The sequence below is a fragment of the Ranitomeya variabilis genome, chromosome 1, assembly GCF_051348905.1.
Source record: "Ranitomeya variabilis isolate aRanVar5 chromosome 1, aRanVar5.hap1, whole genome shotgun sequence".
Taxonomy (NCBI): Eukaryota; Metazoa; Chordata; class Amphibia; order Anura; family Dendrobatidae; genus Ranitomeya; species Ranitomeya variabilis.
In genome coordinates, this window is record NC_135232.1 from 356,944,968 (window position 1) to 356,970,977 (window position 26,010).

Genomic DNA, 26,010 nt, shown 5'->3' on the forward strand with positions numbered 1-26,010 from the left:
GATGCAGGGCCGCGGGGTACTCGGTACCGGGCCTCTCTGTCTCAGTTCTGGGGTTGTCACGGTGGGTAGTCCCAATCTGTGACCCTGCTAAGGGGCGTCCAATGAAGGTTGTAGGTGGTGGTGCGTGGTGCAGGTCGCAATGAATAACGAGGACACAGGGTTGCAGTCTCTTTACCTCTTTACTGAAGGCTTCAAGATCCTCAATCCAGAGTACGGTTAACAGGGCTGTCTGAGACCGGCCGGTCCGATGGCACCTCCAGAGTTCCCTTTGCAGGTGGAAATCTGTGCCTACCTTCTAGCGCCTGTGTGTTGTAGTACTTCCCTGCTGAGCACCACGGGATAGTCCTCACAACTGTTGTGTCTGTTTCTGATGTTCTTTCCCACAACTTATGTCTGTTCTGATGTTCTTCTCTGTCCCCCAGATGATATGGATAGGACGCACCCGTATGACGGGTAGGCCTGGAGTTCTTCCGGGACCCTAGTGACGCCCCTCTCCCACAGTTGCCCCATATGTCTGCTTAGGTGATTTAGGTGAGACAGCCAACCTATAATTAACTGTCCTGCCGTTGGTTTGAAGTAATGCTTGGAGCCCAATACTTCCTCGGCGTTCCGGCCACCGGCTACGCGCCTCAGTAGGATGTTGCCTCGATCTTACAGCACGATTCCTACTGGTGTTATCTCCTTTTTGATTTGATCTCGTTTCTCACTCTCCACAATAAACCTCGCTTCTTGTCCTTTCTTGAGATACCGCCGCGATATAGTGCAGGCGCGGTTCCTTAACGTTCTGTCCTTTTCGCTAGGCTTCTGTCAGGATCCCACCCCTGACAGGGACCCCCCTGAATCTTCCCCTGCAACACCCTCTGCCACAGGATGTTGTCTGGTTCCAACCCAGTCAGCTTCTCCCTAACTTTCTATCCAACCCCCAGTTTTACCAGATTGTGAGGAGTGGCCTAATACATAGCACCCTTAGCTCCCCCTGGAGGCTAGACTATGAAGTGTATTGGTGTCTGTGATACCTGGTCAGGTGAACTCCTTCAGTGCCATCAGACATACCATCACTCCTCTTAGTGGCGGAGCGACAGAACTGCAATGACCAGGACTCTGGGGAGCTGCAGATACACCACAAACTAAGAGGACTGAGGTATATCCACTTTGTGAGAATTTCAATCTCACTTTTTTCTTTTGGACACAGAATCCAAACTCAGGCCCAGTGTATTTTACAACGCAATGCGAGTGGCAGCAAGTGGCTGGCTGATACACCACAAACTAAGAGGACTGAGGAATATCCACTTTGTGAGAATTTCAATGTCACTTTTTTTTGGACACAGAACCCAAACTCAGGCCCAGTGTATTTTACAACGCAATGTGAGTGGCAGCAAGTGGCTGGCTGATAGACGACAAACTAAGAGGGCTGAGGTACATCCACTTTGTGAGAATCTGAATCTCACTTTTTTGGGGGGGAGACTGAACCCAAACTCAGGCCCAGTGTATTTTACAACACAATGTGAGTGGCAGCAAATGGCTGGCAGATACACCACAAACTAAGAGGACTGACGTATATCCACTTTGTGAGAATTTCAATCTCACTTTTTATTTTTTGGACACAGAACCCAAACTCAGGCCCAGTGTATTTTACAACGCAATGTGAGTGGCAGCAAGTGGCTGGCTGATAGACGACAAACTAAGAGGACTGAGGTACATCCACTTTGTGAGAATTTGAATCTCACCTTTTTTGGGGGGAGACTGAACCCAAACTCAAGCCCAGTGTGTTTTACAATGCAATGTGAGTGGCAGCAAGTGGCTGGCTGATACACCACAAACTAAGAGGACTAAGGTATATCCACTTTGTGAGAATTTCAATCTCACTTTTTTTTTGGGACACAAAACCCAAACTCAGGCCCAGTGTATTTTACAACGCAATGTGAGTGGCAGCAAGTGGCTGGCTGATAGACGACAAACAAAGAGGTCTGAGGTACATCCACTTTGTGAGAATTTGAATCTTACTTTTTTGGGGGGGAGACTGAACCCAGACTCAGGCCCAGTGTATTTTACTATGCAATGTGAGTGGCAGCAAGTGGCTGGCTAGCTTGGAGCGCCCCCAGATGCAGGGCCGCGGGGTACTCGGTACCGGGCCTCTCTGTCTCAGTTCTGGGGTTGTCACGGTGGCTAGTCCCGATCCGTGACCCTGCTAAGGGGCGTCCAATGAAGGTTGTAGGTGGTGGTGCGTGGTGCAGGTCGCAATGAATAACGAGGACACAGGGTTGCAGTCTCTTTACCTCTTTACTGAAGGCTTCAAGATCCTCAATCCAGAGTACGGTTAACAGGGCTGTCTGAGACCGGCCGGTCCGATGGCACCTCCAGAGTTCCCTTTGCAGGTGGAAATCTGTGCCTACCTTCTAGCGCCTGTGTGTTGTAGTACTTCCCTGCTGAGCACCACGGGATAGTCCTCACAACTGTTGTGTCTGTTTCTGATGTTCTTTCCCACAACTTATGTCTGTTCTGATGTTCTTCTCTGTCCCCCAGATGATATGGATAGGACGCACCCGTATGACGGGTAGGCCTGGAGTTCTTCCGGGACCCTAGTGACGCCCCTCTCCCACAGTTGCTCCCTATGTCTGCTTAGGTGATTTAGGTGAGACAGCCAACCTATAATTAACTGTCCTGCCGTTGGTTTGAAGTAATGCTTGGAGCCCAATGCTTCCTCGGCGTTCCGGCCACCGGCTACGCGCCTCAGTAGGATGTTGCCTCGATCTTACAGCACGATTCCTACTGGTGTTATCTCCTTTTTGCTTTGATCTCGTCTCTCACTCTCCACAATAAACCTCGCTTCTTGTCCTTTCTTGAGATACCGCCGCGATATAGTGCAGCCGCGGTTCCTTAACGTTCTGTCCTTTTCGCTAGGCCTCTGTCAGGATCCCAACCCTGACAGGGACCCCCCTGAATCTTCCCCTGCAACACCCTCTGCCACAGGATGTTGTCTGGTTCCAACCCAGTCAGCTTCTCCCTAACTTTCTATCCAACCCCCAGTTTTACCAGATTGTGAGGAGTGGCCTAATACATAGCACCCTTAGCTCCCCCTGGAGGCTAGACTATGAAGTGTATTGGTGTCTGTGATACCTGGTCAGGTGAACTCCTTCAGTGCCATCAGACATACCATCACTCCTCTTAGTGGCGGAGCGACAGAACTGCAATGACCAGGACTCTGGGGAGCTGCAGATACACCACAAACTAAGAGGACTGAGGTATATCCACTTTGTGAGAATTTCAATCTCACTTTTTTTTTGGGACACAGAACCCAAACTCAGGCCCAGTGTATCTTACAACGCAATGTGTGTGGCAGCAAGTGGCTGGCAGATACACCACAAACTAAGAGGACTGAGGTATATCCACTTTGTGAGAATTTGAATCTCACTTTTTTCTTTTGGACACAGAATCCAAACTCAGGCCCAGTGTATTTTACAACGCAATGTGTTATGATCCGGTGACCTTGGAGCCGCATGAGACTTTCTCAGGAGTAGGTGGAACCTGTACTGACCGCAAACCCTAAACTGTCACCGCAACTAGAAGTAGCCGTGGGGTGTACCTAACACATCCTAGACACCTCGACACAGCCGGAGGACTAAATACCCCTATAGATGGAAATGGGAATTCTATCTTGCCTCAGAGCAGAACCCCAAAGGATAGGCAGCCCCCCACAAATATTGACTGTGAATATTAGAGGAAAGACACACGCAGGCAGAAATCAGGAGGCCACACTAGCTAAATAGGAAAGGATAGGACAGAATACTAAGCGGTCAGTATTAAAACCCTAAAAATATCCACAGCAGATAATACAAAAATTCCACCATCTAACTAAAGACATGGAATGTATATCTGCATCTCCTGAGAATCCAACTTGACTGAAATATCCAAACACAGTCTAAGCTGGACAAGAAAAAAACATTGAATAGTACTGAATTGTAAAGCACACAGCATGTGTGCTGTAGAAACAAAACCAGACACTTATCTTTGCTGATTTGGCCGCAGGGCAGGAGGAACCAGACAGAGATGCAAAACCTCCAAGAACAATGGACAACTGGCAAGGGCTAATGAATCCTGCACACCTAAATATCCCAGTCAGAGCTGAAATCAGCAGGGACACCTGCATTACTACCAACAACCACCGGAGGGAACCCAAGAGCAGAATTCACAACAGCAATGTGAGTGGCAGCAAGTGGCTGGCTGATACACCACAAACTTAGAGGACTGAGGTATATCCACTTTGTGAGAATTTGAATATCACTATTTTTGAGGGGAGACTGAACTCAAACTCAGGCCCAGTGTATTTTACAATGCAATGTGAGTGGCAGCAAGTGGCTGGCTGATACACCACAAACTAAGAGGACTGAGATATATCCACTTTGTGAGAATTTCAATCTCACTTTTTTTTTGGGGACACAGAACCCAAACTCAGGCCCAGTGTATTTTACAACGCAATGTGAGTGGCAGCAAGTGGCTGGCTGATACACCACAAAATAAGAGGACTGAGGTATATCCACTTTGTGAGAATTTGAATGTCACATTTTTTTTTTTGACACAGAACCCAAACTCAGGCCCACTGTATTTTACAACACAATGTGAGTGGCAGCAAGTGGCTGGCTAATACACCACAAACTAAGAGGACTGAGGTATATCCACTTTGTGAGAATTTCAATCCCACTTTTTTGGGGGGACACAGAACCCAAACTCAGGCCCAGTGAATTTTACAACGCAATGTGAGTGGCAGCAAGTGGCTGGCAGATACAACACAAACTAAGAGGACTGATGTATATCCACTTTGTGAGAATTTCAATCTCACTTTTTTTTTTGGACACAGAACCTAAACTCAGGCCCAGTGTATTTTACAATGCAATGTGAGTGGCAGGAAGTGGCTGGCTGATACACCACAAACTAAGAGGACTGAGGTATATCCACTTTGTGAGAATTTCAATCTCACTTTTTTCTTTTGGACACAGAATCCAAACTCAGGCCCAGTGTATTTTACAACGCAATGCGAGTGGCAGCAAGTGGCAGGCAGATACACCACAAACTAAGAGGACTGAGGTATATCCACTTTGTGAGAATTTCATTCTCACTTTTTTTTTTGGACACAGAACCCAAACTCAGGCCCAGTGTATTTTACAACGCAATGTGAGTGGCAGCAAGTGGCTGGCAGATAGATGACAAACTAAGAGGACTGAGGTACATCCACTTTGTGAGAATTTGAATCTCATGTTTTTTGTGGGGAGACTGAACCCAAACTCAAGCCCAGTGTGTTTTACAACGCAATGTGAGTGGCAGCAAGTGGCTGGCTGATACACCACAAACTAAGAGGACTGAGGTATATCCACTTTGTGAGAATTTCAATGTCACTTTTTTTTTTTTGGTACAGAACCCAAACTCTGGCCCAGTGTATTTTACAACGCAATGTGAGTGGCAGCAAGTGGCTGGCTGATAGAGGACAAACTAAGAGGACTGAGGTATATCCACTTTGTGAGAATTTCAATCCCACTTTTTTGGGGGGACACAGAACCCAAACTCAGGCCCAGAGAATTTTACAACGCAATGTGAGTGGCAGTGTAATAACGTGCAGGTACTGAGTATGTCACCACGGAACAGGCAGACCAACAGTTGAGGGGTTTAATAACAGGAATTAGGTTCTCCTCGCAGGGAGGAAGCAATGGAAAATAACTAGCAATAAAACAATGCAAGAATACGGGAGTTAAACAATAAAACAGAATTAAGCAGGGTTTCTTGAGAAAAGAACACTTATCAGTCTCATGAGGACTTGCTTGGAGGGTCGTCTTCTCCAACGTAGGCGCCGAGAATCGGTGGCACTTGTCGTCCCTCTGTGGTCCGTGAGCAGAGTAGTCTCTGAGAGCCTGCTGCCTGGGGTTTCGGGAGTTAATGTGGTATGCACAGGCTCTGAGTCTTTAACTTTTATAGCACAGCCAGAAAATCAGGCTCCGCACGGTTGTCTCTGTACCAGGAAAACAAGGGGCTCTGCACTGTTAAGTCTCTGTACCAGGAGTCAGGGGCCAGGGTGTAGTAGTCTCTCAACGGGTCTCAAAGCGCCCCCCTAAAGTCACAGCAGAGTCCGCTTTAAGTACTCACTGGATGCAGTCTTTCTGGGCAGTCTCTACAAGATGCAGTCTTTCTGGGCAGTCTCTTTCTCTCTCTCTTCTGGAGCGCAGCTGCACCCAGCTCTGCACGCTGCTCTGCAAGCTGCTCTCTCTCCTGCATGCGTCCCTTTCCCGCTCTCTGTCTGCTTCCCTGCTGTCCCAGTCTACAAGTCTCTCCCCTAGGGAACCTGCGGCACAGCTCAAAGGTTCCGGGCACAGAGCCGAGAAGGTAACCGCCCCCAGACTCTTCTGGTGCTTTTAACTCCTTACATTCCCCCCCTCTTTCTGCTCGCCATTCCACGGGCGAGATCTTCAGGAGCTCCTGTTGGCAATCTTCTAGTCCTTGCACAATCTGCTGCCAGATTAACTCATCCTGATTGTAGCGAACAGGGGGTACACCAGCCGTTGAACGTTCAGAGCGTCTAAAACCAGCAGGGGCGGTGGTGTCAGCTGCTGTGGGAGGAGTCGAGGCTTCCTCCGATACGTTGGTAGAATCTGGCACCAGCCCTGTTCCTGGGTTCACTGGAGGAGATTCGAAGTCTTCCTCATCTTCCACATCTACATTGATCACTGGCGCAGCCGGTGGGGGTGCTGGAGCCAATTGGACTGATTCAGGATCTCGAGACAAACATGGACGCAACATATTCCTGTGCAGCGTGTGGGTGGGAGTCCCTTCTTCCGTTTCGGGCTGGACCTCATAAACGGGACCCCCGTTGCCGAGCCGCCGCTTCACTCGGTACGGCCTTTTCTCCCATCGGTACTCCAGTTTGTTGTGTGGGCGCTTTTCCCTCACTAAGACTCGGTCTCCAGGCCACAGGGCTGTCCCCTTTTTAGGAGCTACCTGGGGATGCTCCAATTCTTGTAGCCGGTCCTGCACTAGACGTTGAATTGTCCGCAGCCGACGACGATGTTCTTGAACCCAGGAGTACACCCCATCCGTGGGTATTCCTCCTCGGGTTCCAGCGCCAGCTCTGCCAGTCCCTTCCCGGGTCGGCCAAAGAACAGAGAGTAGGGGGTGAATCCGGTAGTGCTGTGTTTACGATTGTTATATGCCCACACCAATTCAGGGACGGACTCAGTCCACTTCGCCTTCTGGTCCTCCTCCAGAGTCCTCAGCATTTGAATCAGAGTGCGGTTAAATCTTTCACAAGCCCCATTCCCCTGTGGATGATAAGGGGTGGTCCAGGACTTATCTATTTTGTACAGCTGGTGCAGCTCCTCCATCACTCTTCCGAGGAAGCAGGCCCCTTGATCAGAATGGATGCGCTTGGGACACCCGTACACCTGAATGAAGTGTTTGCAGATTGCGTGAGCCGCAGACTCGGCAGTTTGGTCCCGCGTGGGCGTCACTACGGCAAATTTAGTAAAGTGGTCTATCATCACTAAACAATGCTCATAACCTTGATGTGCTGGTCCAATTGTCAAGTAATCTATTGCCAGTAGGTCCATGGGGCCAGAAGACCTCACCGTCTCTGTGGGAGCTCTTTGTTCTGGTGGTTTGACCAGCTCACAACTTCTGCATTGCCGACATACTTTATCCACAGTGTTCCTTAAGTGGGGGTGAAAAATAGGCGCTGTAACCACTGGAAAGTCTTTTCTGGCCCAAAGTGTGCTCCTTTCTCATGTGCTTCCTTAGCCACCTGGTCTATCATGTACGAGGGAATCACTGTCTGCCATACAAGACTGAGTTCTGTTTGCAGGAATACCTTCCGGTACAGGATACCATCCCGCAACTCGAGCCTCTCCCACTGGCGTAGCATCTTCAGTACTTCAGGTGACATGGACCTCCTCTCACGTTGATTGGGCATTTGTTCAGACACGACCCACCTTCTCAACTGAGCTAGCTCCGGATCCTCCTGTTGTACTCGGATACACTCATCGCGGGGCTGCTCCAGCAAATTCACACAGGCCTCTTCCTGTTCAATTTCCCGCGCCGCTGCCACCGTCCTGGCAGTCTTTCCAAAACCTGGAACCTCTACATCTTTGTTGTGAAATTGGATTTTGGGCTCCCCCGGTGGCCACTGGTGGAATTGAACTGGTGTGCATCATCCTCTCTGTTCACCTGTTTCCATCAGGATGTGGGAGTCGCTATTTAGCCTTGCTCCTCTGTCACTTCCATGCCGGTCAACATTGTAATCAGAAGCCTTTCTGTGCATGTTCCTGCTGCTAGACAACTCCCAGCTAAGTTGGACTTTAGTCCTTGTTTGTTTTTGCATTTTGTTCCAGTTCACAGCTGTAGTTTCGTTTCTGTGTCTGGAAAGCTCTTGTGATCTGAAATTGCCACTCTGATGTTATGAGTTAATACTAGAGTCTTAAAGTAATTTCAGGATGGTGTTTTGATAGGGTTTTCAGCTGACCATGAAAGTGCCCTTTCTGTCTTCCTGCTATCTAGTAAGCGGACCTCAATTTTGCTAAACCTATTTTCATACTACGTTTGTCATTTCATCTAAAATCACCGCCAATATTTGTGGGGGCCTCTGTCTGCCTTTCGGGGAAATTTCTCTAGAGGTGAGCCAGGACTATATTTTCCTCTGCCAGGATTAGTTAGTCCTCCGGCCGGCGCTGGGCGTCTAGGGATAAAACGCAGGCTACGCTACCCGGCTACTGTTAGTTGTGCGGCAGGTTTAGTTCATGGTCAGTTTAGTTTCTATCCTTCCAAGAGCTAGTTCTTATGTTTGCTGGGCTATGTTCTCTTGCCATTGAGAACCATAACAGTTTGACCGGCCATAAAAGGGTTAAATTAATTGACAGAGAAAGGAGAGAAAAGAGAAGTCTGCTGAAGATTTTTTTTTTCAGTTCTGAGTGTGCTTGTAATTGAATCTCTTGCAAGTCTGCCTATATTGCAGCCTTTCTCTCTCTCTCTCCTTCTAATCCTGGAATGGCTCTGTGTTCACCTGTTTAAAATGGATATTCAGAGTTTAGCTGCAGGTTTGAATAATCTCACCTCGAAAGTTCAAAATTTACAAGATTTTGTTGTTCATGTTCCTATATCTGAACCTAGAATTCCTTTGCCTGAATTTTTCTCGGGGAATAGATCTTGCTTTCAAAATTTCAAAAATAATTGCAAGTTGTTTTTGTCCCTGAAATCTCGCTCTGCTGGAGATCCTGCTCAGCAGGTCAGGATTGTGATTTCCTTGCTCCGGGGCGACCCTCAGGATTGGGCTTTTGCATTGGCTCCAGGGGATCCTGCGTTGCTCAATGTGGATGCGTTTTTTCTGGCCTTGGGGTTGCTTTATGAGGAACCTCAGTTAGAACTTCAGGCGGAAAAGGCCTTGATGTCCCTATCTCAGGGGCAAGACGAAGCTGAAATATATTGCCAGAAATTCCGTAAATGGGCTGTGCTTACTCAGTGGAATGAGTGCGCCCTGGCGGCGAATTTCAGAGAGGGTCTCTCTGATGCCATTAAGGATGTTATGGTGGGGTTCCCTGTGCCTGCGGGTCTGAATGAGTCCATGACAATGGCTATCCAGATCGATAGGCGTCTGCACCTGTGCACCATTTGGCGGTGTCTACTGAGAAGACGCCAGAGAATATGCAATGTGATAGAATTCTGTCCAAAAGTGAACGGCAGAATTTTAGACGAAAAAATGGGTTGTGCTTCTATTGCGGTGATTCAACTCATGTTATATCAGCATGCTCTAAGCGTACTAAGAAGCTTGATAAGTCTGTTTCAATTGGCACTTTACAGTCTAAGTTTATTCTATCTGTGACCCTGATTTGTTCCTTATCATCTATTACCGCGGATGCCTATGTCGACTCTGGCGCCGCTTTGAGTCTTATGGATTGGTCCTTTGCCAAACGCTGTGGGTATGATTTGGAGCCTCTTGAAACTCCTATACCCCTGAAGGGGATTGACTCCACCCCATTGGCTAGCAATAAACCACAATACTGGACACAAGTAACTATGTGCCTTTCGGGGAAATTTCTCTAGAGGTGAGCCAGGACTATATTTTCCTCTGCCAGGATTAGTTAGTCCTCCGGCCGGCGCTGGGCGTCTAGGGATAAAACGCAGGCTACGCTACCCGGCTACTGTTAGTTGTGCGGCAGGTTTAGTTCATGGTCAGTTTAGTTTCCATCCTTCCAAGAGCTAGTTCTTATGTTTGCTGGGCTATGTTCTCTTGCCATTGAGAACCATAACACATCTTCCAGTTCTTCATCCTGGCTGGGTGCTGGTTTGCGATAGTTTACTCGAGAGAGGGCATCCGCATGTACATTCTAAGCTCCTCTTTTATACGAAATTCTGTATCGGAACTTGGCCATTCGGGCTACCCAACGTTGTTCTAGGGCGCCTAACTTGGCATTCTCGAGATGGGCCAACGGATTGTTATCGGTGCGTACATGAACTTCTGAGCCAGCCAGATATTCCGCGAACTTCTCAGTCATTGCCCACACCAGCGCCAACAACTCCAGCTTGAATGAACTGTAATTTTCTGGATTCCTTTCTGAGTCATGCAGAGACCGACTGGCGTATGCGACGACGCGCTCCTTCCCGTCCTGCATCTGCGACAGTACAGCCCCAAGGCCCTGCAGGCTCCCGTCAGTGTGCAAGATGAACGGTTGTGTGAAGTCAGCGTAGGCCAGCACGGGGGCCTCCGTCAATGCCTTCTTCAAAGCCAAGAATGCCTCCTCCTGATGCTTCCCCCACTGTATGTTCCTGTTTTTGGCGCAAGAGGGCACTCCCCTCAACAACTCCTGGAGTGGATTAGCAAGGCGGGTAAAGTCTTTTACAAAGCGTCTGAAGTATCCCGTGAGTCCCAGGAATGCACGCACATCTTTCACCATTTTTGGAGTTGGCCACTCTTGTACTGCAGCGATCTTCTCCTGGGAAGGCCTCACCCCTTCAGCGGAGACAACATGTCCCAAGTATTCAATCTCAGTACGGAAGAGGTGACATTTCTGGGGTTTCACTTTCAAGCCATACTTCTGTAGCCGACTCAGAACTTGCTCTAATCTCTGCAGATGCTCCTCAAAGGTGGGGGCAAAGACGATGATATCATCCAAGTAGATCAAAGTGGCTTCAAAGTTCAGGTCTCCCAGACATCTCTCCATGAGTCGCTGAAATGTTCCTGGGGCGTTTGCTAGGCCGAAGGGCATCCGGTCAAACTCATACAGTCCCATCGGAAGAATGAAGGCCATCTTGGCTCGGTCTTGCTCAGACATGGGCACCTGCCAGTAGCCGCTGGCCAAGTCTAACGTGGAGAAATATCTGGCATTCCCTAGTGCCGTCAGGGACTCCTCTATCCTGGGCAGTGGGTACGAGTCCTGCACTGTGCAAGCATTGAGCCGCCGATAATCCACACAGAACCGCAGGGACCCGTCTTTCTTTCTCACCAAGACGATAGGGGCAGCCCACGGGCTCTGACTCTCACGTATAACTCCCTTCTTCAGCATGTGTGACAGCATTCCCTTCACCTCCTGGTACATCTGTGGAGGTATTTGGCGGTACCGTTCCCGGATTGGTGCCGCATCCCCGGTGGGTATCTCGTGGGTAATGGCCGTGGTACGTCCAAAGTCATCTTCATCTTTGGCGAACGCATCCTGAAATTTCCCCAATACAGCTTCTACCTGAGGTACCTGCTGCGGAGTAAGTTCCGAGAGCTCCGCCCTCATGCGTTCCAGTATCTGGCGCCCTTCTTGCATTAACCTGGGGTCCGGAGCGGCCTGCGCCTTGACGGTCACCAGCCACGGATCTTCTGGCCTTGCTGTCAGCTGTACCGCCTCAGTGGGGACCAATTCGTCTGGAAGGCCCAGGACTTGAGCGACTTTGCTTCTAGGGGGCAAAGTTATATCTGTCTCCCCCAAATTGATGCAGCGCACAAGGACAGTTCCATCCCGCACGGTAGCCAGGGACCGTGCGACCAATATTCCTGACGGCAGCTGGTCGGCTCTGCTGGGCTCAATTTGGACTTCGACTCCCTCCAGCGGGATGCCAGCTCGTACAGGCAGGGGAAGCACTGTCTGCCCAGGGGGCAACACTCGATTGACTGAGGCGGGGACGATGACTTTGCCGAGTTCCTTTCCGTCGCTGTATGCATCCCGGACCTGGGCGGTCCATATCAGTTGTTGGAAGACCCTTCTCTGGGGAGTTTGGTCGCTCCATTGTTGTAGGAACTGTTCCGGGGACTCATTGAAAACGAGGCTTCCGAGGTCTTTTAACACATTCATGCCCAGGGTCACGGTATGGTCTTTAGCTACCTCTCCATCCACCAATACCACTCCTCTCCTCCCGAGGTCTTTTCCGCAGACCTCTATGTTCATCCATACCACCCTGCGACCGGGATGGGCAAGTGATTGGCCGCCATAAGTTTGATCATAGGACCCCATTCGGGCCGTAGCACCTCTGTGAAGTGATGGTGGAAATATCTCTTAGGCATGGTGGTCACTTGTGAGCCGGTGTCTATCAAGCATCGCACTGCTCTTCCATTGATTTCTGCCCAGACCAGAGGGCACGTGGAAACAAGGCTGTGGGGACTTTTACTCCTCCTCCTCTGTTCTTCACGCTCTGAGCGGCGCCCCTCAAGCCCAGAGCCACCTAGTTTAAAGGAGGATGCGGGGATGGTCGGCTCCGCCGGGGACACCATCGAGCAATGTGGCCGGACTCTCCACAAGTGTAGCATGTAAGAGGGCTTCTCCTCCTGGTAGTTTCACCCTCCCTTCGGGGGGCAGCTTCTCTGTCTCGCACCAGAGGGCCGGGCCCCTCTGCCAGAGTTCTTCTGGAGGCCGCCATTTCTTCACGGACCTGTCTAATCTCCATTCTCAGGTCCTCCACCCACTGGGGAATATTGCCTGCGGTGGTGGTTACCTCCCCGCTCTGCACCCTTCCTACCAGCCCCGTCACTCCCTGTTCTTGTTCTCGCACACGCGCCTCACTGCCAACCTCAGAGAAAGTCATGTCTGGCTTTACTCGCATGCGCTCTCGCAGTGCCTGTTTCATCATTGCGTCACGCAGTCCTGTCACTAGCTGATCTCTGAGCACCATATCAACTGACCCCACCCCTACACCGTCCTTTCGTCTGATAGCAGTGTGAAGCTCTTGTAGGGCGTTCATGAATTGGGTCACGGTCTCCCCCTCCCGTTGTACCCGGTGAAACAGTCGCATGCGAAGTTCCCTTACGTCAGTGGGGTCCCCATGCGTTTCCTCAAGTATGCGCAGCACTTTGTCCAGGGTATCTCTCTCCCGGGGGGACCTATGCATGACAGAATCCCGCGCCTCCCCCTCCAGAGCCATCAATGCAATTTCTGCCTCCAGGGCTGGTGTCATGGGGTGCATCCGCATCATTCCCCGAATACGCTCTGTCCAACTCCACAACATTACATTGTTCCCAGTGAACCTTGGCAAATTATTCAACATGGCTCCCAGGGAAATGCTAGACCTGGGAACTTCCCCCGCTGCTTGGTCTGCCCTATCCGCACTACCGTGTGACATCCTGCCGACTACGCCAAATGTAATAACGTGCAGGTACTGAGTATGTCACCACGGAACAGGCAGACCAACAGTTGAGGGGTTTAATAACAGGAATTAGGTTCTCCTCGCAGGGAGGAAGCAATGGAAAATAACTAGCAATAAAACAATGCAAGAATACGGGAGTTAAACAATAAAACAGAATTAAGCAGGGTTTCTTGAGAAAAGAACACTTATCAGTCTCATGAGGACTTGCTTGGAGGGTCGTCTTCTCCAACGTAGGCGCTGAGAATCGGTGGCACTTGTCGTCCCTCTGTGGTCCGTGAGCAGAGTAGTCTCTGAGAGCCTGCTGCCTGGGGTTTCGGGAGTTAATGTGGTATGCACAGGCTCTGAGTCTTTAACTTTTATAGCACAGCCAGAAAATCAGGCTCCGCACGGTTGTCTCTGTACCAGGAAAACAAGGGGCTCTGCACTGTTAAGTCTCTGTACCAGGAGTCAGGGGCCAGGGTGTAGTAGTCTCTCAAAGGGTCTCAAAGCGCCCCCCTAAAGTCACAGCAGAGTCCGCTTTAAGTACTCACTGGATGCAGTCTTTCTGGGCAGTCTCTACAAGATGCAGTCTTTCTGGGCAGTCTCTTTCTCTCTCTCTTCTGGAGTGCAGCTGCACCCGGCTCTGCACGCTGCTCTGCAAGCTGCTCTCTCTCCTGCATGCGTCCCTTTCCCACTCTCTGGCTGCTTCCCTGCTGTCCCAGTCTACAAGTCTCTCCCCTAGGGAACCTGCGGCACAGCTCAAAGTTTCCGGGCACAGAGCCGAGAAGGTAACCGCCCCCAGACTCTTCTGGTGCTTTTAACTCCTTACAGCAGCAAGTGGCTGGCAGATACAACACAAACTAAGATGACTGATGTATATCCACTTTGTGAGAATTTCAATCTCACTTTTGTTTTTGGACACAGAACCTAAACTCAGGCCCAGTGTATATTACAATGCAATGTGAGTGGCAGGAAGTGGCTGGCTGATACACCACAAACTAAGAGGACTGAGGTATATCCACTTTGTGAGAATTTCAATTTCACTTTTTCTTTTGGACACAGAACCCAAACTCAGGCCCAGTGTATTTTACAACGCAATGTGAGTGGCAGCAAGTGGCTGGCTGATACACCACAAACTAAGAGGACTGAGGTATATCCACTTTGTGAGAATTTCAATTTCACTTTTTCTTTTGGACACAGAACCCAAACTCTGGCCCAGTGTATTATACAACGCAATGTGAGTGGCAGCAAGTGGCTGGCTGATAGACGAGAAACAAAGAGGACTGAGGTATATCCACTTTGTGAGAATTTGAATCTCACTTTTTTTGGGGGGAGACTGAACCCAGACTCAGGCCCAGTGTATTTTACTATGCAATGTGAGTGGCAGCAAGTGGCTGGCTGATACACCACAAACTAAGAGGACTGAGGTATATCCACTTTGTGAGAATTTCAATCTCACTTTTTTTTGGGGACACAGAACCCAAACTCAGGCCCAGTGTATTTTACAACGCAATGTGAGTGGCAGCAAGTGGCTGGCTGATAGACAATAAACAAAGAGGACTGAGGTACATCCACTTTGTGAGAATTTGAATCTCACTTTTTTGGGGGGGAGACTGAACCCAGACTCAGGCCCAGTGTATTTTACTATGCAATGTGAGTGGCAGCAAGTGGCTGGCAGATACACCACAAACTAAGAGGACTGAGGTATATCCACTTTGTGAGAATCTCAATCTCACTTTTTTTTTTGGACACAGAACCCAAACTCAGGCCCAGTGTATTTTACAACGCAATGTGAGTGGCAGCAAGTGGCTGGCTGATACACCACAAACTAAGAGGACTGAGGTATATCCACTTTGTGAGAATTTCAATCTCACTTTTTTGGGGGGGAGACAGCACCACAACTCAGGCCCAGTGTGTAACACAACGCAATGTAAGTGGCAGCAAGTGGCTCGAAGATATCTGAAAAATCCAAGGACTGTAGTACAATTTCAATCTCCCTACAATGATCTCAGGACAAGTATGGCAGCAATAAAAAGGGCTGCTGCACACAAAAGTGTGTGGACAAATAAACAAGATAACTGCAGAAAGGAGCAACAGGATTTTTGCTTATAAAAAAACAGTTGGTTTGCACAGCAGCGGTGCAAACAGCAATGCAGCTATCAGGGAGCCTTATAAGGCAGCCTAATAAGCTACAGAGCTGATGCACAAAGATATAGCCTCCACTGACCCTGCAAAACAATGGTGGTGTTGGACAGTGGAAATCGCTACAGCACAAGCGGATTGGGGTTAATCTTCCCTCCCTAACTATATCCCTGCTTCTGACGAAGCTACAGCAACCTGTCCCTATGTTGAGATCGGCAAAAGTAAGATTGCGGTCGGCATGCACGCCCCTTTATAGCCCCTGTGACGCCACAGAAAGCAAGCCAATCACTGTCATGCCCTTCTCTAAGATGGTGGGGACCGAGACCTATGTCATCACGCTGCCCACACTCTGCGTTCTCCTTCATTGGCTGAAAAATGGCGCTGAAAGTGTCATACGAAACGCGACTTTGGCGCGAAGATCGCCGACCTCATGGCCGATCCCACAGTGGGATCGGGTTGGGTTTCACGAAACCCAACTTTGCTGAAAGACGGCGATTTTTGAATTTGTCCGATCCGTTTCGCTCAACCCTAATAGGGACTCCAAGGCTCACTTACTGGCCAGTCACTCCTTCTCCACTATGCAGGGTGAGTTTCCTACTTAGGTAAGTGACCGGATGTTCTTCTCCATTCACCTTCTGCGACAGGACCACTCCTAGGCCAACGTTAGATGCATCTGTCTGCACGATGAAGGCTCTTTTGAATTTGCGGCTGATGAGGACAGGCTGTCCGCACAGCGCCACCTTCATAGATTGGTATGCTTCCTCCGTTTGAGGGTTCTATTGCACCATGACCAATTTGTTTCCTTTTAGGAAATCGGTTAGGGGTGCTATTCTCCCAGAGAAATTAGGTATAAACCTTTGGTAATACCCCATGATGCCAAGAAACGCTCTCACCTGTTTGGTGGTAACAGGTCAAGGCCAGTTTTGTACGGCCTCGATTTTATTTATTTGTGGCTTGATAACCCCACTGCCAATCACTTACCCTAAGTACCGGGCTTCCTCAAGCCCTATAGCACATTTTTTGGGATTCACTGTCAAGCCCGCGGCTCTGAGTGAATCTACCACAGCTTGTACCCAGGACAAGTGGGTATGCCAGTCAGTACTAAAGATGATGATGTCATCCAAGTACTCTGACACACACATATACGTCCATATATATTTGGACAGAGACAACATTTTTCTAATTTTTGGTTAGCTTTGGCTTTATGTTTTGGGTCATTGTCCATCTGTAGTATGAAGCAACGACCAATCAGTTTGGCTGGATTTGGCTGGATCTGAGCACACAGTATGGCTCTGAATACCTCAGAATTCATTCGGCTGCTTCTGTCCTGTGTCACATCATCAATAAACACTAGTAACCCAGTGCCACTGGCAGCCATGCATGCCCAAGCCATCACACTGCCTCCGCCGTGTTTTACAGATGATGTAGTATGCTTTGGATCATGAGCTGTACCACGCCTTCACCATACTTTTCTCTTTCCATCATTCTGCTAGAGGTTGATCTTGGTTTCATCTGTCCAAAGAATGTTCTTCCAGAACTGTGCTGGCTTTTTTAGATGTTTTTTTTAGCAAAGTCCAGTCTAGACTTTTTATTCTTGATGCTTATGAGTGGCTTGCACTGTGCAGTGAACCCTCTGTATTTACTTTCATGCAGTCTTCTCTTTATGGTAGATTTGGATATTGATACGCCTACCTCCTGGAGAGTGTTGTTCACTTGGTTGGCTGTTTTGAAGGGGTTTCTCTTCACCATGGAGATTATTCTGCGATCATCTACCATTGTTGTCTTCCTTGGGCGCTCAGGTCTTTTTGCATTGATAATTTCACCAGTGCTTTCTTTCTTTCTCAAGATGTACCAAACTGTAGATTTTGCCACTCCTAATATTGTAGCAATTTCTCGGATGGGTTTTTTCTGTTTTCGCAGCTTAAGGATGGCTTGTTTCACCTGCATGGAGAGCTCCTTTGACCGCAAAACCTTCCAAATGCAAGCACCACACCTCAAATCAACTCCAGGTCTTTTATCTTCTTAATTGAGAATGACATAACAAAAGGTATTGCCCACACCTGTCCATGAAATAGCCTTGGAGTCAATTATCCAATTAGTTTTGGTCCCTTTAAAAACAGGGTGGCATATGTTATGGAGCTGAAACTCCTAAACCCTTCATCCAATTTTAATGTGGATACCCTCAAATGAAAGCTGAAAGTCTGAACTTCAACTGCATCTGAATTGTTTTGTTTAAAATTCATTGTGGTAATGTCTATAACCAAAATTCGAAAAATGTTGTCTCTGTCCAAATATATATGGACGTAACTGTACGTTCGATGGGGTTCTAGCACTATGTTCATTTGCCTCTGGAATGCAGTTGGTGCCCCATATAGTCCAAGTGGCATGATGACATAGTGGTACAGACCCTCCGGTATTATGAAGGTGGTCTTTTCTTTTTCCGACTTCATAAGAGGCACCTGCCAATAACCCTTGGTCAGATCGAGCATGGTAAAGTACTGGGCCTCGTCCACCCAGGGCATTGGATAAAGATCAAATTTCAACACCTCGTTCAACTTACGGAAATCATTATAGAACCGTAATGATCCGTCCGGCTTCAGGATCAGTACATTGGGACTAAATTCCGCACCTCTCGATGCTGCTGCTTCGAGAGAGTGTCTCCTATCTTTACCTCTCTCTCGGCCTCTGTCTGAGCCACTATCGGAATGGTCCGCAGATGATATGTTGAGAGTCGCATCCGTAAGCATACACTCCCAGTCCTTCCACGCTTTTAACAGATTTACATGATATAACTATTCAAATTTCCTTTTCTGGGGCTGATAAACTCAGTAGTTCACTTCTCCCAATTTTTCCCGAATCTCATATGGACCCGATCCCCTTCTTTAAAGAATCTGACCTTGGCTCTTTTATTATATGTGCATTTCTGCACTGCCTGGGCATCCATCAGATGCTCTTTTACTATGTGCATGACTGCCGCAATCCGGTCCTGCTTACCTGCCACATGCTTGATTACATTCCTATGCAGTATCGGCTCTTCTTCCCATATCTCCTTTGCTACATATAGCAACCTCCTCAGATGCCTACCATACAATAGCTCAAAAGGGGAGCAGCCTAAGGAAGCCTGTGGTACCTCGTGGATAGCGAACATCAGATAGAGCAATAACATGTCCAAATCTCTCCCATCCTTGGAAACTACCTTTTTTAGCAATCAATTTAAGGGTTTTATTAAATCTTTCCACAAACTCATCGGCCTGTGGGTGGTACACAGATGTGCACAGCTGTTTAATCTGGAGCAGCTTACCTAGCACCCTTGTCATCTTGGACATAAAAGGAGTCCACTGGTCTGTAAGGATCAGAATATTAAAAACAGCTTGCGGGCGACCAGTTGTGGCAAAGTGGAATTGCCTCAGGGTAACGGGTGGCATAATCCACCAGAACTATGACATGCTTGTGGCCATGGGTGGACTTGACTATAGGCCCCACCAGATTCATTGCTATCTGCTCAAAAGATACCTCTATAACAGGCTGAGGTACCAATGGCCTCCGGAAATGTGTAGTGGGTGTGGTCAGTCGACACTCGGGACATGATTAACAGTACATCTGCACTTCAGCATATATCCTGGGCCAAAAGAACCACTGCAGAATACGTTCTTGGATTTTCTTTACCCCCAAGTGCCCACCCAGCATGTGGGTGGGTGCCATTTCTAGCACTGCTTGAGGGTACGTCTGGGGCACTACCAGCTGTTCCACCACTTCATCCCGTATTTCATTCACCCTGTATAACATATCCTGATGGATAGCCATGCAAAGAAAAAATGTGTCTGCACCCGGTTGCTGAGCCACCCCATTTATTTCTATCACCCTTTCTCATCCCAGGCCAGAGTGGGATCCTGAAGCTGAGCTGTCCCGAACGTACCAGGTGACACTTTCAGCTCGGGGATCAGTGGGGTCGCCTCGACCTCTCCTGTCAATGCCTCTAGAGAAACCTATTGGGGTTACACTCTGTCCCTAGCTTAGTGACCATTACGGCAGGTATCCCTGATTTGGGAACTTTGGGTTATGTGCCCGGAACAACATTTACCCTGGTAGTGTTAACTCTGGCTTCCCATAGGGACCAGAACTGGGGCTAGTCTCTTCCCAACACAGTCCTATATGGATGGGTCTTCACCACTCCCACCACATGTTTTATCTTCCCACACGATGTGGAAAAAGTAACCTCCGCGGTCAAGTACTCTCAGAGTTCCCCATGTATGCACACCACTCCCACTTTCCTTCCATCTGCCATGGAGTTGTCCCCGGCAACAAGTGATATATGTAGCAGAGTCATTAAGCTCCCTGAGTCCAAGAGAGCCTTCGTCTGGTACCCATTGATGAGTAACTGGCACAGTTGGGGTTCTCTGCATGCAGGGCCTGTACATGCGATGCAGACTGACTAGGTGTTCATAGGGTCCTTGCTCATAAACCCGCAGTCCATTTGTTCAGCTGTCAGGGGGCAGTTGGCAGCCACATGTCCTGGCCCTTGGTACCATCAACACCTAATAGCGGCGGCACGACTGGAACCCAGGATCAATTTAGGGGAAACAGGTCTTTGGTCAGTCTCCCTTCGGGGTACCCCCTCAGTATGGGCTCGGTTCTGATTGGCCTCAGCAGAGGGTCATGGACTTTTCCCAGGTTCTTGGGCTGGCGGTGCCTGACGTGACAGCGGAAGTGGAGCAATGTCCCGTATAAATTCCTGAGTGGCCGTATACCACTCAATCAGTTCAATCACTTGGTCCAGAGTGCCTGGGTCCCCTTGCCCCATCCAGCACTGTATGACTGCTGGCAGAGCCCTCACCAGCCAGTCTACCATCACAATCTCTACCATCTGGAAAGGAGTTAAGGTCTCAGGCTAAAGCCATTTTTTTTTACCAGCTGCAACAGGTCATATGCCTGAGACCTGGCGGGTTGAGTCTCCACAAAGGACCATTGGAACATCTGTTGTACACTTACATATGTGTTAATCCCCAGTCGGGCAAGTATCTCACCTTTCAGTTTCCCATAGTCCAGGGCATCATCCCGATTGAGGTCCAAATAGGCTTTCTAGGCATCTCCCATCAGGAAGGGGGCCACCACTCCAACTTCTTCCTCAGTTATGACCGGACTTTGTACCTGGCCTCCGAATGGATTGGGGTCAGTGGTGGGGCCGCTTCTCTCAAAGCCTCAATCTGCTGCATCAACAGATTATTTGTCTGCTGTTGTTGCTGATTATACTCCTGCTGCCATTGTTTTTGCTCCTGCTGCCGTTGCTAAGTGAGGACCAACTGCCTTAAAAGCTCCTCTATCTTGTCAGCAGGCTTGGGCTGCAGCACTGTAGGCCTAATAACCAGGTGTAGATGAGACCCCTGCAGAATATGATTTGGGTCAGTTTTTACCTTCCCCAGTGTTGCGATCACCGTTATTCACGGAATAACAGCGACCTAAAAAAAAGTCAGATTTCCTATTTATTTCTCTCTCCTCTGATATGATCTAGCACATCAGAGGAGAGAGAAATGTGGACCCCTGAGCCCCCCCGATATCTCTGGCACCTCCTGTATCCCCCGGTGATTTCCCTCAGCGTCTGTCAGGACTCTGAACATTTTGATTACCTTTTGTGCATTACTGCCCTTTTTCAAGATGGTTGTCTTTGGTCTCATGTGCACTGTTTCTTCCTGCTATATAACTCCAGCAATGAAAAAGAAAAAATCTCCAGCATGGATCTTCTAAAAGTCAATTTATTAGAAACACTTTAAAATGCAAACATTTGCAAAAAAGAGAGATGGGGGTCCCAGGTGGTCAACGCCGACGCGTTTCGACCATCAGGTCTTAGTCATGGTATATAACTCCACCCCAGCCTGTAGTCTGTGCTAGAGTATTCTGCCTTGCATCCAGCTCCTGATGACTCCCTGGCTTTGCACCTGCACCTGCACCTGCTCCTGTGAACCTGTGTGGAGATCCTGCTACTCAGCTCTGAGTTTCTGCTCCATACATCGGTTTCCAGTAATCCTCCATCTGGCTGCTTGTGTTTGTTTCCATCTGCATTTGCTGGACATGTAAGCTGTTGCTGCTCTGCTTAAACCTGAGACTTTTACCCAGGCCTCCCTGGTTGTGCTAAGATATTATTTGAACTGCCTTATAAGCATATCTATCTGTTTTTGGACTACCAAGGACTTATTCGTGTCAAGTATCCTCAAGAATAATTGTGCTTCATAGACTTTCTGCGTGATTGCATTTTCCTCTGAAGTTTCCTATAGACTGTTAAGCTGCGTTTAATATTTACACTGTTTCTTCCTGCTATATAACTCCACCCCAGCCTTTAGTCTGTGCTAGAGTATTTTGCCTTGCATCCAGCTCCTGACAACTCCCTGGCTTTGCACCTGCATCGGCACCTGCACCTGCTCCTGTGAACCTGTGTGGAGATCCTGCTACTCAGCTCTGAGTTTCTGCTGCATACATCAGTTTCCAGTAATCCTCCATCTGGCTGCTTGTGTTTGTTTCCATCTGCATTTGCTGGACATGTAAGCTGTTGCTGCTCTGCTTAAACCTGAGACTTTTACCCAGGCCTCCCTGGTTGTGCTAAGATATTATTTGAACTGCCTTATAAGCATATCTATCTGTGTTTGGACTACCAAGGACTTATTCATGTCAAGTATCCTCAAGAATAATTGTGCTTCATAGACTTTCTGCGTGATTGCATTTTCCTCTGAAGTTTCCTATAGACTGTTAAGCTGCGTTTAATATTTACACCAAGTGTTGTAGACTTGAGTTTCTCTCTGCACCTGTTTGAATCACCGTGTGATAATATAGACTTTACCACTTAGAAAACTGTGTCCTGTAGTTGTCTTGTTCCATGCAAAGAGTCTCCTGAGTTATCCCTTATAATCTTTACAGCGTCTTCTTCTGGGAAGAAAATGGCGGGCGCACCGCAACAATATGAGATTTCTCTTATTGGTTCATTTTGCTCACTGTGATAAACCCTATCACAATGATCAAAGTAAAAAAATAGTAAATAAAACCCCTTTTATCAACCCCTTAGTTAGGTAAAAATAATAAAATATGTATTTATTGCAATTTTTTTAGGGTTGGAGCTAGGTTTAGGGTTGGGGTTAGGGTTGGGAGATAGAGCTAGGGTTAGGGTTGGGCTAGGTTTAGGGCTAGGGTTAGAGCTAGGGTTAAGGTTGCGCTAAGGTTAGGGTTGGAGCTAGGGTTAGGGTAGGGGTTAGAGCTTGGGTTAGGGTTGGGGCTAGGGTTAGGATTGGGGTTAGGGTTGTGTTGAGCTTAGAGTTGTTTTGGGGTCAGGGTGTTGGGGTTAGGGTTATGGGTAGGGTTGGGATTAGGGATAGGGGGTTGGGGTTAGGGTTGGGTTTAAGGCTGTGTTAGGGTTGGAGTTAGGACTAGGAGGTTTCCACTCTTTAGGTATATTAGGGTGTCTCCAAATGCAACATGGCCTTGCCATTAATTCCAGCCAATTTTGAGTTTAAAAAGTCAAATGGTGCTCACTTTCTTCTGACCCCTGCCATGCGCTCAAACAGTGGATTTTCTCCACATATGGGGTATCAGCGTACTCAGGAGAAATTGTACAACACATTTTTTGGTCCATTTTCTCCTCATACCCTTGCGAAATTAAAAACGTTTGGTTCCAAATTTTATTGTGAAAAAAATAAAATGTTCATTGGTTCCTTCTACATTGCTGTAGTTCTTGTGAAGCACCTGAAGGGTTAATAAACTCCTTGCATGTGCTTTTGAGCACACTGAGGGGTACAGGTTTTTAGAATGGTGTCACTTTTGGGTATTTTCTGCGATATTGACCCCCCAAACCCACTTCAAATGTGAGGTGGTCCCTAAAAAAAATGCTTTTGTAAAGTTTGTTGGAAAAATGAGAATCCGCTGGTCAATTTTTAACCCTTATAACATTCTAACATAAAATAATTATGTTTCTAAAATTGTGTTGCTGTAAAGTAGACATGCAGAAAATTTTATTAACTATTTTTGCAACATGACTCTCTGATTTAAGGGCACAAAATTTAAAAGTTTGAAATTGCAAAATTTTCGCCAAATTTCCATTTTTTTCCTAAATAAGCTAGTGATGAGCGAGTATACTCACTGCTTGGTTTTTCCCGAGCATGCTCAGGGATTTAGTTTATGGCAACTCAGTTGCATGATTTGCAGCTGCTAGACAGCTTGAATACATGTGGGGATTGCCTGTTTGTTAGGAAATCTTCACATGTATTCAAGTTGTCTAGCAGGTGCAAATCATGCAGCTGCGTCGACACAAACTAAATCCCCAAGCACGCAGAAATACTCGAAGACCACCCGAGCATGCTTGGGAAAACACGAGCAACGAGTATAGACGCTCATCACTAAAATAAACACAAATCATATCAAAGAAATTTTGTATATGTCACGAAAAAACAGAATCAGTGGGATCCGTTGAAGCACTCCAGAGCTATAACCTCATAAAGTGACAGTTTTCGAAATTGTAAAAATTGTCTTGGCCATTACGGACAAAATTGGCTCTGTCACAAAGGGTTTAATAAGAAAACAGTTACAATTTGTGCATGGGAACCTTATAGGCACCTTATTATGCATAGAACCTTAAAGGTACCTTAGCATGCATGGTTAATGTTGTGTAATTAGTGATGATCTATTAGTGAAATATTCAGATTTGGGAACATCGGCACAAACAATTTCTAATATATTTGTATATTTATATATTGTTTTGTTTTGTTTGGTGTCTTTATATGATATAATAAAATATTTGGTTTTATAATTTTTGTGTCATAGGTAGTGTTGAGCGATACCGTCCGATACTTGAAAGTATCGGTATCGGAAAGTATCGGCCGATACTGGCAAAGTATCGGATCCAATCCGATACCGATACCCGATACCAATACAAGTCAATGGGACTCAAGTATCGGACGGTATTCCTGATGGTTCCCAGGGTCTGAAGGAGAGGAAACTCTCCTTCAGGCCCTGGGATCCATATTAATGTGTAAAAGAAAGAATTAAAATAAAAAATATTGCTATACTCACCTCTCCGACGCAGCCTGGACCTCACCGAGGGAACCGGCAGCGTTGTTTGCTTAAAATTCGCGCTTTTCCTTCCTTACGTGAAGTCCCGGCTTGTGATTGGTCGCGTGCCGCCCCTGTGTGGCCGCAACGCGACCAATCACAGCAAGCCGTGACGTAATTTTAGGTCCTTCAGGATTTTAAAATTACGTTCTGGCTTGTGATTGGTCGCGTCGCGGTCACATGGGCGACGCGACCAATCACAAGCCGTGACGTCACGGGAGGCTGGACACGCGCGCATTTTAAAATGGAAATGACTGCATTTGAGGAGGAATTAGATAGAGACGGGGAATGTTATGTTAAGTGGGAGCAAGATGTTAAGAAAATTAAAACTCAAAAGTTCCAACGAGATCAAATGGACTACCAGCAGAATAGGGTTTATAGGTGGAGGAAGAATGAAAACCTTACCCGTACCAACTCCATTGCTTCAGTTTCAAGTAGCTCTTCGCATATATCGGTTGAATCAAATGTCTTGGCTAATCCAAGGCGGTATAACACTCGCCAGAGGACGGGCGGGCGCAATTATAACAAATACCAGGAGCCAATACAAAGCAATAGTCTAAAGGTAATTAATTTATCTGATGTTGATCTTTCACCAGCCCAAATATCAGTGCTTTCTCTGGGTCTAAGGGTACCGTCACACAGTGCCATTTTCATCGCTACGACGGCACGATTCGTGACGTTGCAGCGTCGTATGATTATCGCTCCAGCGTCGTAGACTGCGGTCACACGTTGCAATACACGGCGCTGGAGCGATAATTTCATGACGTATTTGCGATGTAGAAGCCGTTGGTTACTGTGCGCACATCGTATACAACCTGTGTCACACGATGCAATCATGCCACCACAGACGACGAAAGAAAGTTTCAAACGATCTGCTACGACGTACGATTCTCAGTGGGGTTCCGGATCGCAGTAGCGTGTCAGACACAACGATATCGTAATGATATCGCTAGAACGTCACGAATCGTGCCGTCGTAGCGATGAAAATGGCACTGTGTGACGGTACCCTAACTTTCTGTCCCACATCCAATTTTGATGCCTTCATAGCAATTAAGGATGTTTTTCTGTTTGCACGGAAGCTTCTTTTAAAGAAGTTTCATGAGGGTAATAACTATTCTAACACACTCTTCTCAACAGAGGCAGAATTGGAAGCGCTTCGCACGCTAGAGGAACTACTTCTTGAGCAGCAAGAACCTGCACCAAGTAAATTCC